This window comes from Tamandua tetradactyla, chromosome 3 (assembly GCF_023851605.1).
Source record: "Tamandua tetradactyla isolate mTamTet1 chromosome 3, mTamTet1.pri, whole genome shotgun sequence".
In the NCBI taxonomy this organism is placed as follows: Eukaryota; Metazoa; Chordata; class Mammalia; order Pilosa; family Myrmecophagidae; genus Tamandua; species Tamandua tetradactyla.
The window spans coordinates 1,833,143-1,852,707 of record NC_135329.1 but is presented as its reverse complement, the minus strand read 5'-3'; the positions used below and the strand labels follow the sequence as shown (position 1 = coordinate 1,852,707).

The following is a 19,565-nucleotide window of genomic DNA, read 5'->3' as shown; positions in this document are numbered from 1 at the left end:
GAGACCACCTTCCCTTCTCTGCCACACACCCAGGGGTCCATGCCCCACTCACAGTCTCCCTGGTAGGGAAACGGGGAACAGTCTGTGTGTTTTCCCAATTGTTCATTTCTCACAGTGGTCCATAGAGAAGACTGCAGAAGGGGTGCTGCTGCCTGTAGAAATGCCAAGGAGTGAGCATTTAAGTAACTACACTTTACATCTCTACGTGTCTCATCTGAGTATTTAAGATGTCTGATAAATATCCTGATCTTTAAGAAAATAAAATCAGCACTTGATAAATATAATAGTGTCCTAAAAGTAAGAATTGTATACAATTCAAAATAATTTCATAAAATAGCTGTATATATTCCTATACATATGATTGAAAAGTCTAGGAAAGAAAAGTCTTTTCTTTATCTTATTGGTTTATTCTTTTCTATCTATCCCTTATGCAGTTAAACAACCAGGAAAAAAAAATTCAACCTCCAAGACACATTTTGGTTTTAAATATGTGATATGCAAATTAATTCTACAAATCTTTGCACTCGAGCAGAACAGAACTTCGGATAGAAGCTTTAGCCTTGAAGTTGGAACAGAGTTGTGGATTCCAGACAAACGCAGACTCCTCTTCGACCCCTCACATTTCTGGTCAGCTGTGATGACAGGTGCATGTGTCGACTCCGCCAGGTGATGGTGCCCAGTTGTCTGCTCAAGCATTTCATGGACTGAAGTTATCCGCTGATTGCATCTCTGGCTGACTTCATCGGCCACCAGATGAGGGGAGTGTCTTCCAGAATGAGAAAAGTTTAGTTCAAACAGTTGAAAACTTTTAAGGGAGAGGTGGCGAGTTCAGCAGGGAAAAGGGAGACCTTTCGTCTCTCCTCCAGCCGGGCAGCCTCTCCCGGGGGACCCATTGGAGACCTTCACCGAGAGCCATTGCAGCCTGACCAGCGGAGCTGGACTCGTGCAGCCCCACAGGTGTGGGAGATCCTTTGTAAATCTCATGCTGTTTACAGGTGCTTCCTTTTGGTTCCGTCTCCCTAGAGGACCCTGACTGATAGTCAGCTGGGGAGGATGTTGGCAGAAGCAACACTGGTCGGCAAGGGCATCATCCTTCGGTTTCCCCTGCACAGGACGGAGGTCGCGGGCAGAAGCATTGGTCAGGTGGGTTTGCTGACTTGACCACAACACAAGGAGGTTCCGCTACCAAAAGGATCCGCTCAAGCCCTCCTGCGTGCTGGCGCCCGGCTAAGCGAGGCACTGGGCAGACCACACTCTGTCCTTTCACAGAGGGAAAGCGCATTCCAATGCCACATTTGTCACCTTTTACACACTCTAGAATTTTCACAGGACTTTCACAGCCTGAGAGTTCATGTAAAGGTCACGACAACTCGTGTTATGAAATACATCTTGATATGGTTGATCCAAAAGACAGAAGTCTAGGAGGGACAATACTGTAATTCCCTTATCTGGCCTACACAGAGGGTTTTTTTTCTTCTTCTTTTTTTCCTTTTAAAGCTCTGAAAAAAAAGACAGGAAAAACAACTTTTCTCATAAATAATCAAAGTCTGATTTACTCACTGCTTACTTTTCTTTAAATAATATTTACTGCTGGTTGACTCAACTGACTAAAGATGACAAAGTGCTTCCAGTAGACTGTGAAAGATAGCTTATTTAATACCTACCCTTTCTGCCAAATGAAAATAAAGAGGAAAACAGCATGGGTGTGTCAAATGTAATCACAGCAAAACTGTTGTTCTTCATGAGAGTTGTAGCTGGAAATGACAAGAAAGAGTTAAGTGAAAAACTCTTAAAACCAAGTCACTGACCCAGGTAGAAGAGATATTTGAATCACACCTTCAAATCACATCAACATTTGTTTTTGTTTCCTAAGCTAATTTCAATAGAAGGAAATGAATTGGGTTCATAATCCTATGCAAGATAAGCTGACGTCGGCACACCCAGGAAGAAGTTCCGCTCGCGTGGACACCACACTTGGCTCTTGCCCTCCAAGGGGCGGTGCTGTGCTTGGTGGCAGCTGCGTGGTGCACAGGAAGGGGGAATGGGCCTGGAATAGTCACAGACACATTTACACACTTGACAAAATACTTCATTAAATGTTTGGTTTCTACTAACAACTATAGCTGCCCAGAAAAATCTTCACTCCACTTTATTTTCATTTGCCTGAATGGATAGGTATCACACAGGATTTCTCTCATAGTCCCCTAGATTTTCTTTTTAACGTTTTTATTCAGTTGCCTCAACCAGCAGTAAATGTTATTTAAAGGAAGTAAACAGTGGGTAAATCAGATGTTGATTAGTTATGAGAAAACTTATCTTTCCAATCCTTTTTGTTTTTGTTTGGTCTATAAAAATTTGACTATTAACTAGATACTTAAGTGATTTATTCACTTTGATAGCAAGCCAGGCAGAAATATTTAAATTCTACTCTTGGAAGTAAGAATTATCTAATCATTCACAAGCTTTTATAACGAAACATTTATCATGAGCCATTAATCCATTAGGACTTATTTTCTGTCCTGTCCTTTCAACTAGCACCTTGCTTTGAACAGAGTCAAGCCTGGCTGCGATTTTCCCTTTTATCATATATCATAGTTGCAGGATGGGATGCACCAAAGTTGGATTCCAGAGACCCTGCACTCTGCTTGAACTTGGCACATGGAACCTCAGCTGGGGATCCCAGAACTTAGAGACTCATCCCGGCGCAAGGTCTGAAATCACGCCTCGGTTTCAGGGCTAGAGACCGGAGAGACGAAATGCCCAGGCGCAGCCATTGAAGGGGAGGTCCTCCATCCACAGTGGCTTTCGGTGGCCTCGAGGCAGGGCTAGGCACTGTCCTGTGGGCACTGCCCCTGCCCCACGCCGTCCACCCCAGACCCCCACCCCACCCCTGTGCACTGCTCTCGCCCGTGGCCTCCCCTGGACACACCTGCCCCACCATGAGCCCAGCCACACGGACGTGCCCTGAGCCTAAATGCAGCAGCACAAGGGCACGGCTTCCCCTTCGACAGCAGCGCACACTTGCCCAGAGGTCACTCATGCTGAACAGACACGGCACAAGCACGTGGGTGTGAGAACAGGCTTTGATGAATAAAAATGGTTGTCCATTTCGCACTGAGAGGCAAAGCATGAAATGAATCATCATGGCACAAGATGTAAAGAGATTTGATTTTTAGTTCCTGTTCTCCTGTCATGTCCTAAAGTCATTGCTGTTCTGTCCATCTCGCTGTCGTGTAATAAGCTTAAATAAGGTAGTACCCAAAAACATTTTGTGGGTTATTTGCGGAAGAAAGGGAATTATCTTCATAGAGATTATGGAGGCAAAGCCATGCCTACTTACTCAGGTAGGATTGGATGATGTGGGAATAAAACTGATTAAAAATGAACAGAGAGAAACAAGTGCTAGAGGAAAGGCAGAGAGAGAGATGCACCTATTCTCTGTCGGTAGGAAACTGAGGGCTGCAGCCCCTTGGAGGGCAGTGCGGTGGGTCCACAGGAGGCTAGGGCTGGGGCTGCTGTAGGATCCTGGAACCCCGTTGCTAGGTTCATACCTGGAGGAGCTGAGCGTGTGGACACGAGTGGACATGTGCACACTGGTGCTTATGGCGCAGTGTTCCTTTATCCACGATGGATGGAGGCAGCCTGAGGGACGACGAAGGGGGAGCTGGGCTGTGCACATACAAAGGGCCTTAAGGACTGAATGAAATGTCAGGAACAACAACACAGATATTATCCTGCCTCACTCACATGAACTGACCATAACATACAAACTCAGAGAACTAAAGTCGAGAGCATGGGTTATCAGGTTGGAGCCTAGTGTAAAGGGTCCTAGATTGTAAACTCTTACAGAGCCACATCTATTCAGGAGTTGTAACTGATATTTCTGAATTCTGAGATACTGAGCTGTTTGTATATAACCTGGTCATTCCTAGAAACTTCGGGTATTTCTGTGACGCCTGAGACTCTGAGTTAGTCTGAAGCTATGAAAGTCAGTAGTACCCCATACGGGAACTGTTTAAAAGTTGAAAAAGTGATCAGACTTTGAGTAGAGATATGAATGAAGCTGATCTGGATAGGACTAAGGTAAATCAGAATACCGGGTAAAGGATGTAATGACCCATATTTTCAAACTTCAACCTCTGTGTGAGACCAAAGGGAGAAATGTTTATTTGATGCAAAATTTCTATTTTGGATAGCACATTATCTAATTTAACTTTATGGTCAGTTTACTTGAACACCATAAGTGCATGGAATCTTGAATAGGGTGTGAGATCTTATTGGTTTGTACAGGTTAGTGTGATGCCCTAATATATTCCAGAGAAATCTGAGCAATGAATGAAAAAGTATTAAGTCTCTTTGGGGGACTGGGAAGAAGGGATAAAAATACTCAACTTTCCCATCTGCGGAATCCCTGATATTCTGGCAAGCTGTGGGGACCACGAATTCAATAGGCTGAGTCCTCGATCTTGGGGTTATTCCTGCAGAGGAGAAGCTAAGGCTTCTTATAATTATGCTAAGAGTCACTCCCAGAGAACCTCTTTCATTGCTCAGATGTGGCCTCTCTCTCTAAGCCAACTTGGTCGATGAACTCACTGCCCTCCCTCCTACGTGGGACATGACTGCCAGGCAACGTGGGACAGAAATCCTGGGATGAACCAGGACCCAGCATCAAAGGAATGAGAAAGAGTCCAAAAGGGGGAAGAGAGAAATGTGACAAAATAAAGTTTCAGTGGCCGAAAGATTTCAAATAGATTTGAGAGGTTACCCTAGAGGTTATTCTTATATATTATATAGAATATATTTGGTCTATGGTGCATTGGAGTGGCTGGAAGGAAGTACGTGAAACTGCTGAGCTGTGTTCCAGTAGCCTTGATTCTTGAAGATGATCATATGAAGATACAACTTTTACGATGTGACTGTGGGATTGTGAAAACCTTGTGTCTGATGCTCCTTTTATCCAGGGTATGGGCAGATGAGTAAAAAACAATACAAATAAAAAATAAATAAATAATAGAGAGAGATAAAAAGTAAAAATTAGGTAGATGGAAATGCTAGTGGTCAATGAGGGGTGGGTAAGGGGTATGGGATGTATGAGTTCTTTTTTTTCTTCTTATTTCTTTTTCTGGAGTGATGCAAATGTTCTAAAAATGATGAAAAATACACAACTATGTGCTGATATTGTGAGCCATTGATTGTATTATATTGAGTGTGACAATTTTTCAATAAAAAAACTTTAAATATTTTGTAAACTGCAAAGTAGCAAAGCATATATGTCATCATTATATTAATCCATGATAATTATCTTCTAGTTACGATTTGGGGTGTGATATATCTAGATCTTTGCCACTACTGAGGAAGCAGGCTAGTTGTAGAGCACAAAGAGCTGAAACACACTGAAATATGCATGCAAGAGGTTTAAGGGTGAGGAAACTGAGGCTCAGAGATGCAGCGACGGGACCAAGGACACACAGGAGTCCAGTGGCTGGAACAGGAAGGTGGGCTGCAATCTACCTGAAAACGAGGTGCCCGTCCTGGGATCCACGCCATGGGGTGCGTGGTCTCCAAAGCTTGAATTGTGCAATAGGTGAATGCACCCACCCCGGGGGGTGAACTAACTGAGGATGACAGCAGAGGAGTTGAGTACTTCAGTTTTGTTTCTACAATCGGTATTTTTGAGAGCTCCATAGATTTTTTTTTTTTAATATGTATTTATGTATTTTTGGTTTGATCATTTGTTTTTAGGCTTTTGGAGGAAGTAAAGAAAACCCCAAGGAGAGCAATCTACTACAGTAGCACAGAGGAACCCAAGTCCCTCTTCCTTATGGAGGATGAGAGGAGGAAATGCCACACACGGTCATTTGAGCGAGCTAGGAGATGCTATGGATAACACACTTTCTAGACTCTTTTAAATTTAGCATGCATCTTCCAATGGAACGTCACAAGAGCTTAGCAGCTTGGAGGTGCGTGTTGCTGACACTTCCCGGGACACAGCTCGTTCACAGTAAGTGTCTGTCACTGCTCGTCTCTCACGAGGAGTCTTCACTGATGGCCGCACACAGATTCATGTGCAGATTTGAATCTCCTACTGTGGCTTGGAAGATTGTACTATGAAGTTGCACAACACTGAAAACCCAAGTTTTTATATAAATGAGTTGCTTTTCAGGTGCCAAGCAATTCAACTACTGTCAGGAAAAGCCCTAAATTTCTCAAAATTAGCAAAGATTTTTATAGCTGGAATTGGCAGCTGTGACATTGTGGCACTCAGGGCCCAAAGCAGGGTGACCGACAGATAAACAAGCAGATGAGGATGTCTTCTAAATAAAAATAATTTGCTGAACTTTCATGAGATGTCATTTGGTTAAGAAAAAGAAAAGAAAACTCTGGTATTCTCTGATAAACCTCACATTGTACCGTTGTTCCTAAATGTGCTAACTATGGAAGATAAACATGAGTTGTAAAGGGACAGAGACACCACGCTGTTCTCTGCAGTCCCTGGAGGCCAATATTGATTAGAAAAAAAATATTAGACTCCACATCTGCAGGATTAGACTGAATATTGCTTGTGAATGAACCTAAAGAGGAAAGTAATAGGTACCATAAAAATACTGTATGCTAATGGTGATTAGTTTAAAAAATAATAAAAATAGCATGAGTTTTTCTCCCCCCAAAAGTTCTTAAATCTGGGGATCATCTTATAATTGTGGGCAGCTTAGATTTGGTGATATATTATTAAAACTGTACAAGTGAATAATTTGGGGCAGTTACCCGGGAAGCATATTAAGCTTTCTACTTCTATTGTGGCCTTTAAACCTCACAGCGCCCTGTATGATATGCTATCTCCAGTTCACAGAGGAGGGAACTGGGACCGAGACAGAGGTGAAATCCAAATTCACGCACCGGTTGGGTGTGCAGGCCGGGCGCTGTCACCGGCCAGCTTCCTCAGAGGCAGGGGCTGACCTGGGGCCAGCTGTGGAGAGGAACTCGGGGCCGAGGGACCCCTGCCCTCTACTGATGGGGACGATCCAAAGGGCCCTGACGGGACTGCGCCTTGCTGAGATTTTTCACTCCTGAACATTTCTGCTTGCTGTACTCTGTGAAACAACGCCCTGTAGGCCTCACGCTAAGCGTGCACGTGGGGCCTCCCTGCCGATTTTCCAGCCACTCTAGGACAGACTTGCCAAGTGAAACGTGATAGGTCCAGAGAAGCTGCTCGTGCTGTGACGGGGCTTCTTTGGCACATGTTCCTTTCCTTGTGTCATCTATGCTTCTCTCCCACGAGCCCTGATAACATAGAGTCGACGACACAACAGCTAAAGGGGAACCAGGTTTTCCTCCACCGCTCATCGCCGCACACTGGCCAGTCCCAACCTGGCTGGACTGTGCCACGTCCACATCCAATCTCAGTTTATCTGTGAAGCTCGCAGACCCGCCCTCTGACCCCCTGCCCACCTGAGTTTAATTCGTCGGGTACTGACCGATGCACTCCGGATGTGGCTAAAGGCCTCCACTCCCTGATACACTGCAAGCGTCCGCCAGCTGCGAGGGAAAGGGACGGGACCGAAACCGGAGAGCCGGGTCTTGCATACCAGCGGTGAGCTGCCCTGACGGGTTCCACGTCCACCCCCACGTGTCCCCTCACCTGCGCTCACACACAGGCACGTCCCCCCACGGGGCCTGTCTGACCCACACCCGTGCTGCCTGATGGAGAAACGAAGTGGTTCGACTCCCAGGCCTCTGCCCTCGCCGCCTTCCCTTCTTCACCTGGAAACTAAGTTTCTGGACAATGCACTGTGCACATTCAGGCTACACTGCCTAATTCCTGTGTCATCTCACCAGTGTCCCACGCAGTCAGCAACATAGACATTCCACGCAGTCAGCAAATACTGTTTGAAGCACTCCTGAGTTCGAGGCCAAGTTTAACTATCAACAAAGAAGAAGCAAAAAAGAAAGAAAGAAAAAGAAAATCAACAGGCTATTTCCATTCAACACACCAGGGAGCTGCTTGTCCGTGACAGCTTCAGTCTCTCTGACCTGTAGTGCAAGAGAATAGAAATCTGGGGTGCTGGAATGCAGCAAGCCTTGTCTTTTTAACCCTATTATTTCCCAATCCCACATTTATTTTTACAAATCTTATCTTTTTATATAAGCATGAAAACATACTGTCAAATTGCATTCCCTTTCAAATGCTCTAAATTCCCGTGCGAATAGCTGGCTTGTGTGGGGTTCTTATTTCTCTGAAATTCATCACATGTTCCAAAGGTCCGATATGTGCCTTACAGAACTGAACTTTTATAACTTGAATATTCGCATTATATACATCAATCATTTACATGTGGCTTCACAGAAATATATTTTTATGAGTTTGCTTTGTCTACATTTGAAAAATAGCTCATGTATGTTTTTTGAAAACGTCCATTCACTCAAGTCTTCAAAATTCTATCTGGCTTTATATCATTGTAAATTAATTTAAATTAGGGTCAGAGGTAGAGAGCTGTTGGGTTTGGTTGTTTCAATGCTGAGTTTGCCCCATGTTAACACACAGCAGCCGTGTGATGGCGGCACATAAGGGGCCAGAGAGTGCAGAGTCCTGGGATGAAGGTCTGAGCTGAGAGTTCTCTCTTCTGTGGAAAGAGCATCACCCCAAGAAGCCCCAGAAACTCCCTCCAATCTACAGGTCCCTCTGACCCCATCTTGAGGTCCCCTCCCCTGGCCCTCTCAGTGCTCGGAGACCAGAGGTGGTGGCCCACGGGTGCAGTGCTGTGTGCTGCAAACGTGAAGAAAGGTGCCCCAAGTCATAAACCGAGAAAAGCCTGAAGGCTTGGGAGCAGATGCCCGCTGCTTGGGCAGACAGGGTTCCAAAAAGGTGCAGAAAAGAAAACTCACTCCTGGAACTCCAAGTACATTCACCCTTCCTTTCCTGCACTGTGCACCAGCAACACTGGTTTCCAGGGATGACAGCTGGAAAAATCTGCCTGTCACTCACTCCCACACCTGTTCCCCACCTACCTGAAGACAAGGAACCATTTCTTCTCCACTGTGGATTCTCATAAAATGACTGAGTCCCTGCCCAACACATCCAGTCAAATAATGTATCTATAGAAGGGAAACCGTTCGAGAAGCGATTAATAATAGAGCTGCTCTAGTAGAGTGGCTGCTGATGAGTTGTTTTTCTTAATCAAGACATTCAGCCGAACGTAATAATAAATATACTTTAGTTCCATTGCAAAAGATATCAGCTGTCGAAGTGGCTGAACACTTGGATAGACTCTAAATACTGTGTATATCTAGAGAGTAACAACTCCTAAATAAGGGGACTCGCGTTTGCACCACTGCGCTGTTACCTCTTGTGAAGGAGCGGCTTCCACGCCCATCAGCAAGCAGGGCCAGCAGCCCTGGGGTCTCCCCGCACAAGGCACGGACTGCTGGGCCTCAGGAACTGCCGCTGGTTTCTCTGCTCTGGGCGGGTCGGGACCATTCACTGCCCTGGAGATTTTGGCTGAGTCATTTTACCCTCTGATTCCAGAAAGACAGTGAGGTCTCCGGTCGCCCAAGGCCGCAAGTAGCAGAACCTACAAAATCCTTAGGCCAATCAGAGGGATTCCAAAATCCTGTGGACAGAGAAAACTTTCAATGTAAGAGACGAAATCAATGGGATAGTGTACATTTTAAAAAATGTATTTTTATTGACAAACATTTCAAATATAGAAATGCTGCAGAAGGGGAAGTACAAAATAGGGAAAATGAGGTCCTGAGACATTAGGAAATTATCTAAATCCAGAGCACGTTTTAAGGACGGTGCCAAGACCAGCTTCCAGGAATCTGGACCCACCGTCCGCGGCTCTTTCACCCGCCACGCCACCAGCTTTGTGCTTTGCTTTGTTTTCCAGGAGGCAAACCATGGATTGCAGACTCTAGAATCCATGTTCATGATTCGTTTGCTGACCCGAACCCCAAGCCTTGATTTCTTCCTAGACTTTCACCTATAAAATTAGAGTTTCAATATCATTCCCTGACAAGATGAAAACACCAAAAAAAGACTCTGCTGAAGTCTGTGAACCTTGAAGTCTGTGACATGCAGCCCTGCATTTCACTTTTTCTTTTTCTTTGTGCACATATCACTATGACCTCCAGATCTTCATTGATGAAGCTGACTTGGGCCTCCTCTGTGGACGCTCGTGCCTCCTTGGCCCTTCCTCCCATCCAGCCATCCCAGCCCCTGCCCTGCCCTACAGCTGCCACATCCACTCAAGGTTGCCACCTTCACAGGCTACTCCCCTGGCTCTCCTTACCCGCCCTTCCTATCTGAAAATATCCACTTGATTTTTAAGACCTAGCACAAATGTCACCTCAAAAATTCCCTTCCCATTTCTGTGGTCCCAGGCACCCAATTACAGACTTCTAACAGAGCAATGACACAATTGTATTTTGCTATTCATATACAAATTGGTCACTCACATGAGCATATGAGTTCCTCAAGGGCAAGAAACATGTCCGATTTACTGCTACACACCCAGAGCTAAGCCAAATAAATTTTACTTGCTAAATAAATGCTTGTTAGGTAAAATAAATGATTGACTTGCAGCATTGTACTTATAGCAGAGTTACCACATTTCAGATAGCTAAGTCCTAAGGACTTACTGGATAAAAGAAAAGAAAACTTTTAAACCAAATTTTTCTACCTCTGCAAACCCAAATGCATCCATCCAACAAGTCTCAGACCTGAGTAAGCCATACTAGAGAGAACACAAAGCAGCAACCCAGAAGGAAACTTTAAAAGGTAAATAGCCATCTCCTCTGAGCTTGGGAAAAGAGCAAATCTGAGCATACTGTTTTCCCTGGGTAACAATTATTTCTAAACTGATGATTTCATAGAGCTGAGAAGGAGAAAATAAAAGTGGTGTGTGCCAGTATGGAACCCCTAGCACCTCAGATCTGGGGGTCATGTCCCTGGGAAGTCCTGGGGTGTTTCACATTTGGTCTGTCAGTGGTTTCCCAAGCTTGCACTTCCTTTAAGAAGCCACACCATGTGAGAGCATTTCAGTCACTCCCAACCTTCTTTTCCTCTCTGCCTAAAAATTTAAATATCTGCAGAGTGCACGGGGAGAGAAATGCACTCGCCCTTCCTTGGTGTTGAGCTCGCTTGCCCCTGGATAAGGCGTCAAGAGAAAGGTGACCATTGTCTCAGCCAATGACTTTGTTTATAGCTCCTCTGTCCCCAGAAAAGGACCACCTGCGCTCCTCTTAGACCCCCGCACAGGCCAAGTCTAGTTGCGGAACAGAACAAATCTCCTTCTGTTGGCAGCCCTTTCCTCAGGCTGGGCAGTTGGTGTAAGTCTTTATTTGACTTGTTCAAAAATCCTAAAGTAAGAACCATGGTGAAGTCCTTCAAGAAACACGTTTTTGAATCGCGTAGAAAGCCTTTAATAGTCCTTTCTTACCTCTGAAATTAAGCGTATGTACCCGCTGAGCACAGACAGCCTCTGCCCAGCTACCCAGGGCTTCAGTTGAGCAGCTGAGGCTAGCCGTGTTGTTTGACATGGGGTTAGTTTTCAGATAGTGAAATTTCAGTTCCCAGGTGCCAGAGGCAATTTATCAGACGCCCATAAAATAAAGATCAAAAAGCTCATCCATCTCCCAGTGCATGTGGGACCGAGGAAGGAACACTCACAGCCCCCGCTCCTCCAAACAGCTCGCACTTAAAGAGCCTGATGTTTATAATAACAAGAAAAGGAGAAAGGGGTCAGGTCAGATTTGGCCAAACAGCAGGTGGTGGCATAACTTTTTTTCTCTTTTTTCTTGAAAACTAATCTCAAAGAATATTGAGCTGTTGCTGGGGAAGCCCTCCACATGCATTTATTTATTTTTTACATGTTTCAACAGAAAATGTGACCTGAAAGCGAGAAAATAAAAGCCTTTGAACAGGCAAAAAAAAAAGTGTTTGGAGAGTTTTCCATTAAAAACTAATATATTGAGTTAACTAAATACAGAGAATCAAAGATTTTTAACAGTATTAAAATATTGTTAGCTGTAAAATATTGCTAAGACTCATCTGTGACATCATAGTTTGGGGTGACAATAATTGGTGACATCATAATACCTGCATGTGCATAAGAATTCTTTTTTCGTTTATTATCTCCTTGAGGAGAAAAGAAATCAGGGGGCCCACCTGGGCTCCCAGGCCGTGCCGGTGCAGGGATCCCGGGCGCAGTTGGAGGCTCTCCCCTGCGGGAACACAGCTCTGGGCTGAGTAGCCGAGGGCAGAAAGCCTGAATAGCTTCACTCTTTCCCACCAGATTTCATTTAATACACCTAAATTTTTACTTATCTGAAAGCCAAATTAAAGGAAGTTTTTTACTTAGGAAATCCTTACCATACCTGAGTTCTGAGCATCAGTTTGGTACATGGTATACTTATCTGTAAAGAACAATGCAGTTTTTACAACTATTCATACTTCGTTTTACTTTTCATTGTTCTGAAAATCAAAGCCAAATATATTGCCCACTAATCTTAGGGTATACATTTCTGGATACTGTCAGTTCGCTGACCCCATGTTCTCATTTTACCACATTACGCTTTTATTCCCTTCCCTTGATTTATGTCTTTCTTCTCTCCTCCTCCTCCCTCCCTCCCTCCCTTCCTTTTTCCCCTCCTTCCTTCCTCCTTCCCTTGCCTTTCTTCCTTCCTTCCATTTCTTTTTCTTTTTAAATCTCGTAATGCACCTTTAATTCTTTGGGATTGTGGAGGATGTCAAGAAGGAATGAAGGAAGGAAGAAAAGAAGGAAGGGAGAGAGAAAGGGAGGAAAGTGGAAAGAAAAAAGAAAGGGCAAGACAGGGAAGGAATCTGGGACAAGACCATGATATCAAACAAATAAAATATAATGAAGATTAAAACCTAGCAGGGTAGATAAGCGTTAATCCAATGAAAGACTTGGGGGCAAAAGTAAAACAAAAATTGGGGAAATTGAAACGTGAGAAGAAAAAGATGGCTTATTAGTGTTGAGGGGGAAATCCACCGCTTTTTTCATTTTTAGTCTTTCAAATCTGTTCATTAAATATTTTAGTTCATTAAAATGTGTGTGTATGTTCAAGGATATTATCTACTATTGCAAATAGATGATGATGGTTAGACAGATAGGTAGATTTTGAAAGCCTTAAGAGAGCTTAGGGTTTCAGAAAGGAATAGAAGAAAATGACCAGCTGTGTCTGCATCTTCACAGGAAGTGAAGCAGCCTCACTGTCATGCCTTGACGGGGGAGAATGCTGGCCCTGAAAGTTAGATCTGTGCACAGCATGGCAGGCATGTTCAGGAGAGGAGTAAACAGTAGGTATTTGACAATCTTAGAAATTCATCAGAAGGACTGAGGTTACAATTCAGCTAACAGCAAAATAGTATTTTCCAAGTGAATTGGCGCAAGAGAAAATAAATCGAAGATAGCTTGTCAGACCTCATCCTCTGCTGCCCTTTATCTCACACATGAGATCATCAAGTCATGTGTTTAGAGAGGGAGAAACGTAGAGGCTCTCAGGAGAGATATTTTTCTTAGCCCAGAGGCCTTCCTAAATGTCACAATGCTTTGGCATTCTTATGGAAACTGTATATCTTGGGGGCTTTGAGAACTACTCCCCCAAAATCCACACTTGCTGGAGCAATGGCAATTTCAGTCATAAGGCTGGTGGGAGGCGGGCCACAGGGTCTGAGCAGGGGGAGTTCTCGCCTGCCATGCCAGAGACCCAGGTTCGATTCTCGGTGCCTGCCCATGCAAAAGAAAAAGCTGGTGGGTGTGGGATTGAGGGATTCGTACTCTATGGCTCAGAGAGAAACACTGCTGGGTCTGCCATGGACCTTTGGACCAGCTTTTTCTGGTGAGGCTGGACGCAGGTGTTCTAAGCTCTCTGCAGTGCCCAGACCAAAGCAAGGTCAAGGGAGTAAAAACTCACTCTTCCCTGGTGACCTACTCCAATGCCTGACAAACATGCGATCAGCAGCCATTCTGAAAATGGATCTTTTTTTCAAGTTCCCTAGAACCTGAGACATGACCATGTCTTCATCTGCAATCCCAGACACTGTCGCCACTCATGACCGCGTCTTCATGTACTTTGTGCCAGTCCCTGGAGCTGCATATTTCCAAAACAACCCTCACCAAAACCAGATTAGCATTTGCATACAGATGTTCAATCTGAGACTTAGAAAAGTTCAGAATCCCAGCCAAGGTCACACTCCTAGTAAGCGGCAGAGTCAGGATTTGAACACACATTCCAACTCAGAACCACCAGCTCTTAAACGTTCTTATAGCATACTGTGTTATACCAACCCGAAAGTTGGAAGGAAATTTAGCATAGTATTTTATCGCTCATTTTACAGGTGAAAAAAATGAAATCTCTTTGCAGAGGATGAAGTTTACTTAGGAATGTGACGCTGAGTCAGGCCTTTGGTCCCGCGCTCCTCTGTCCCATACCTAAAGCGCTTACTTCCTGCACCGTGAACACCCTGCGGCGCGCTCCTCGGGCTCCTCTAGGTGGGCTGGGTTTACTGTTGGGGTAGGACAACTGTAAAGGAGCAGCAGGCTGGAAATCTGCAGGCTCACAATCCTTAATGGAGCCAGGCACAGGGATTAATTCTGGAAGGACTACAGCAGCCAGCTAGCTCTCCTGAACCAATAGTTCTTTCCTTTATTTCTGACTCGAGATAAATCAGTAACTGCACTTAGATGTTGTCTTCATGGTTGGCCTGAGGGAGCAGCCCCCTCTGGTCATCAGAGGCGTGGCGGACATGCCAGGGACAGGCCATGCGTGGACCAAGTCCACACGAGAGCTTCCTTGTACCTCCGAGAGTAAGTGTCTCAGGCACCAAGGGCTTTCGGTCTGACCTGGGGCAGTCTGGACTGCTGAGCTGCCTGGGACCCCTCCTGCCGGGCACACGTACGCAGCTCTCCCTTGGAGACAGGCAAGGCACACATGCCATGTGCTAGGAAACCTAAGGATGCAAGACAGTGACGACTTCAGGAAAATATCTTGTCCCCTTTCCTGTAGAGAAATTGGTATTTCCAGAATCTTACATTATTAATTTTGATGTATTATTCCATTCTAAGGAAATAAGTAAATTTATTGCCTAATGGATAAGTTTGCAGACATTGGGCTCCATCAGTGTTGCTTTGGCTTGCTCTAGATAACCTGGAAGAGCTGCTAATCTCTTTAAACATCAATTTCTTAACCTGTAACAGGGGCTGTACTCAGTTCAGAGGGTTTTTATGAGGATTAATTAATGTAACACCTACAGAGTACTCAGCGATGTAGCTGAGACACAAACTATAAATGTCATGATAACCATTGTACTAAGGAAATTTAATACATTTCATAGGAAAGAATATTCATTTCAGTGTTACATATGACAAAATGGAACCAAAGGGAAGAACTCTCCCGGCTCAGAATAGGGGATTAGCTGAAAGGTGACAGAGCATGTATCTTATTTGCTCAGGACAAAAGGTTGAACAGATTCTGCCCTCGGCCTTGAAGATCTCTCAGTCTGGTGAGAAGACGAACATGGAAGCCAGTGACTTTAAGAAGAAAATCACTTCATGAGTGAGGGTACAAAGCGGCCACTGGAGCTGAGAAGGAGGACGTCCGCATGCCTGAGGGTGCGGGCCCGATTTAAGGAGGGAAGAGATGATGCCTCGTGAAGGCAGAGTCAGAGCCCCAGACTCCAATCCATGGCTTGTGCTACTCGGCACGCACATGTTGTTGAATGAAAGTAAAATCGTATATTAAATGATCCAGGATTAACTCATTTTCATTTTCTTCTGAATGGGGAATGGTAACAGTTACAAAATCTGCAGAGTGACTTCCTTCCCTTCAAAATAATGATTTCTAATTTTCCTGACTAATATCAAAATCAAATATTTAATACAAATAATAGTCCATATCATTGTCACTAAAAAGAAATGTATTTAGATTGCACCTAAAGAATATCAAATTTAGAGAAAGCTCCTTAGCTGTAACCTCTAGCACAGCTAGGGAGGGAAAAACACCACTCGCCTGAATGAATCACATTTTCCATCCAGTTTTGCATCACATTCTGCATTTGTGGTATCAAAATGTGAAAAGGACGCCACATTAATAGCAATTTCTAGGATTAAGAATATTTAAATAATGCAATAATCAAACAGATTTATTATAAGTTGTACTATGATTCTGTTTGGGTTTAGTGCCAGGAAACCATGCCTCCCCCCTTACTCAATGTAGATAGTTTAACTTCAGTGAATGTACTAAAACTGATAGCACCCGCTCTTAAGATATAAGCTAGCACTATGTCTGCAGAATTGATAACGGAATTATTTCCTCTAAAACAAAGCCAAAGAAAAAAAGATAAAAAGGAAATGGCACACTTTATTCTTTACGTTTTGAGATGACAATTAAAGCACTTTGGATTAATCATCTACCATTTGAGCAACCTCATTTTTTACAAAGCAAAGTTATCTTAGGAATTTCCCACTCCCAAACTGAGATTGTGGTCTCAATTTATAGTATAAAATCAATGTTTAAACCACACACCCATTTTCAAGGCACCAGTTATAAACCAACAACATACTTAAAAGCAGAGCAAATTAATTGCTAAATATTTCACCAGTCTCTGTGTCTTTGCTTTGATGTTATACCTTATATCAGGATGTGGAGAATGCAACCTCTTTTCCTTAATTACCTTCCACTTTGGGTATTTGTAGACTTAATATATAGTATTAAGTAAGTCAAAGAGACCAGAACAAATACACACAAACTATGCACATAAACTATGCATATATATCCTGATGTATGAACTTACCCAAGTAATTTATATTGCCAAACGTGATGCTTTGCAGGATTTTAACTTTCTCTTTCTATACTACATCAAGACGCTTGATCCCCAGGGTGGATGAGCAGAGCGCTAGTACGAAAATGTCTGCTTAAGGGTAGTATGGAAAAGGGCGGTGAAAAGTTTGATTTATGTAATTGACCAAATTCCAGCTTCAAAAGGCCCCAGGAGATGATGTCTCCCAGCACACTGCTCCCCAAGGAATGAATTTTGTAACAACGCTTCTTTAATTTTTAGGTTCTCCTTCCATTTTTGTTGAAATGTTAAAACCCTAATTTCACAAAACTCCAGCACAGTTCAAGAAGAAGGACTAAAGAAACGATGGGTGCAGTTTTGAAACTGAACAATCGCTGGCAAAACCTTCATTTCGCAAAGCTAAAAATGCCTGTTATTGGCTTGAAAACTTTTGCCTATTATTTTTCTCATTTATCTGTTGTTTTTATTCTGCAGTGCTCCGATGAATGTTTTTCTATTCGGTTCTATAAATAATTACTCACCATCCACCATGTCCCATGACTGTCCTGGTCACTGGGGATGGGAATGTATATGCCAAGGTCCCTTCCGTCAAGGAAGCGGACTTAGTCAGGAAGCCAGACGAGAGGTGTTTACAGTCCGTGTTCTCTGGATTAACACCTGCAATGTCATCACCCGAAGAAAAGAGCCAGAATTGGAGCTTCTCTCTTCTATTGTCGTCTGCCTTACGGATTCAGTTAGCTTAAAAATGTACTAAAACACTGAGCTCTTTCTCCATATTTTCTCCAGCGTAAAGGAGCAGTCTATACCTCGCTTTGTAAAGACCGCACAGGATCTGTGCTACCCCCGAGGAAAGCAGGACCTACTGGCGCTGAGCGCTCCACCCAGGGCGATGCTTTCAGGACCAGACCACGGTTTTATTATTGCAATGCACCATTTAAGAGCTATTTGATTTTCCGAGGTTCCATTTGTGGGGCATTAACATGAGGACATGCCTTTTTATTCTACATTTTATTTCACTATTCCAAAGTTTCTTCTTCCTAAAATAAAAGAGATCTAAGCTCAGAGTTGAAATATTTGTAGTACACTCTGTTTTAATGTTCTGCTCCTTTCAAGATGAAGCAAATTGACTTCACAACTGTACAGAAACTAGGTAACATTCCACAGCAAAATTTGCTGTAAATACCCAGATTTTGGTACGGAATTCCTAATATAGCTGCTTGATTTAATAATTGCAGGATACTACTTCCCTTACACAGATTTCTAAAACTTAAATAAACCTAGCGTCCTTGTAAGCTGTTTGTTTACAAAAACATTTGGCCCTTTTGTCCTCCTTGGCAAGACTAAGACTTACGTTAGAATTATACAAGGAAGGAATGATTTGAGGTGTCTGCCAATTCATGTCAAATCCAAACAATATCATCTGAAAGTTCTTTTCAAAAAGTCAAGATGAAATGTGAAATTTCAGCCATTCTCATATTCGTGTTTCAAAAAGCACAACCAAAGTGGCTTTGTGGAACAGCAACCACCAAACAGAGCCGGCAGGAAGGTGGGAGAGCGGGACTGTACCGCTTCACGAACGAGGAGCCTGGAGTTCAAACAGGTCACGCATAAATGATAGGGGGAGCAAATGTTAAAGTAAATTTAGTTTGAAATGCTAGTGATCAATGAAAGGGAGGGGTAAGGGATATGGTATGTATATTCTTTTTTCTGTTTTCATTTTATTTCTTTTTCTGAACTAATGCAAATATTCTAAGAAATGATCATGATGATGAAATGCAACTATGTGATGATATTGTGAATTACTGATTATATATGTATAAAGGAATGATCATAGTTAAGAATACTTGTGTTTCTTTCTTATCATATATTTTTTAAAAATTTAAAAATTAATAAAAAAGAAATTTTTAAAAAACAGGTCACGCGCCTGGCCCAAGGCCCCAGGCCTCAGCAAGCTGGAGGGAGGCCCAGGGAAGGGCCCTGGTGCGGTGAGCTCCCTGGGCCACCAGGCCCCCCGATGGCACCGCGCAGCCGCGTCCTGCCCAGGGTCCTCGACTGCAGGCAGCAGGGCACGTGGAGGCTGGGTCTCCACCCGCAACTCACCCCACAGCTCCTCTCAGGACGGGCGACGCCCCGAAGCCCACAGTGTCACCCACCTTGGCACAAAGGGGCCACTGTGCCCAGAAGTGCAGTGAGAGTCAGAGCTCTAGGCAGGGAGAGGGCGGCAGACCCAGAGACGGACCGGCGGGAGAGCGGCTGGCACCACCTCCGGCCCGGCCCGGTGATGGTGTCTCTCCCTACAGAGCCTGCTCTTCGCCACAGGGCATTTCAGTGTCTCTGGTCTCACTCCACAAAGCAGAGTAAGCTTAGAGCAGGTGGGCTGTGGGGCACTGGAGCAGAGCCCGAGGTAGGAACCCAAACTCATGCTCGCCTGCCCACGTGTCACTGGATGGCACATTCTAAGTTGGCACGAGAGCAAACTGGGAACAAATGCTCAGCTGCTGAGCATCCAGGCTCTCCTGGCCACACTCCCAGCAAAGCAGATTCCATCCCAGTCGCTGGGTCTGCTCCTCTTTCTCCGCATAATACCACGTCCTTACCTTTGTTCATGGTATGTTTTGCCAGAATGATCTTTTCCTTTTCTATGTCCATTTACCAAAATTCACACTTCCTGCTAAATCCTTTTGAAATCCCACACCCTCCACACAGCTTTCCCAATCTCTTAGACTAACGTAAGCTCCAGGTT

At 44.1% G+C, this 19,565-nt stretch overlaps 1 long non-coding RNA gene across 1 annotated transcript; it reads right to left on the bottom strand.

Annotated features, from left to right (window-relative positions):
- Positions 1 to 416: 416 nt before the first annotated feature.
- LOC143675921 (uncharacterized) lies at positions 417 to 8,016 on the bottom strand. The gene is made up of 3 exons (XR_013171683.1): positions 7,834 to 8,016; positions 1,665 to 1,754; positions 417 to 1,499 (listed from the first exon to the last, which is right to left on the bottom strand). It is a non-coding gene; the product is annotated as an uncharacterized LOC143675921 (long non-coding RNA).
- Between the last annotated feature and the right edge of the window lie 11,549 nt (positions 8,017 to 19,565).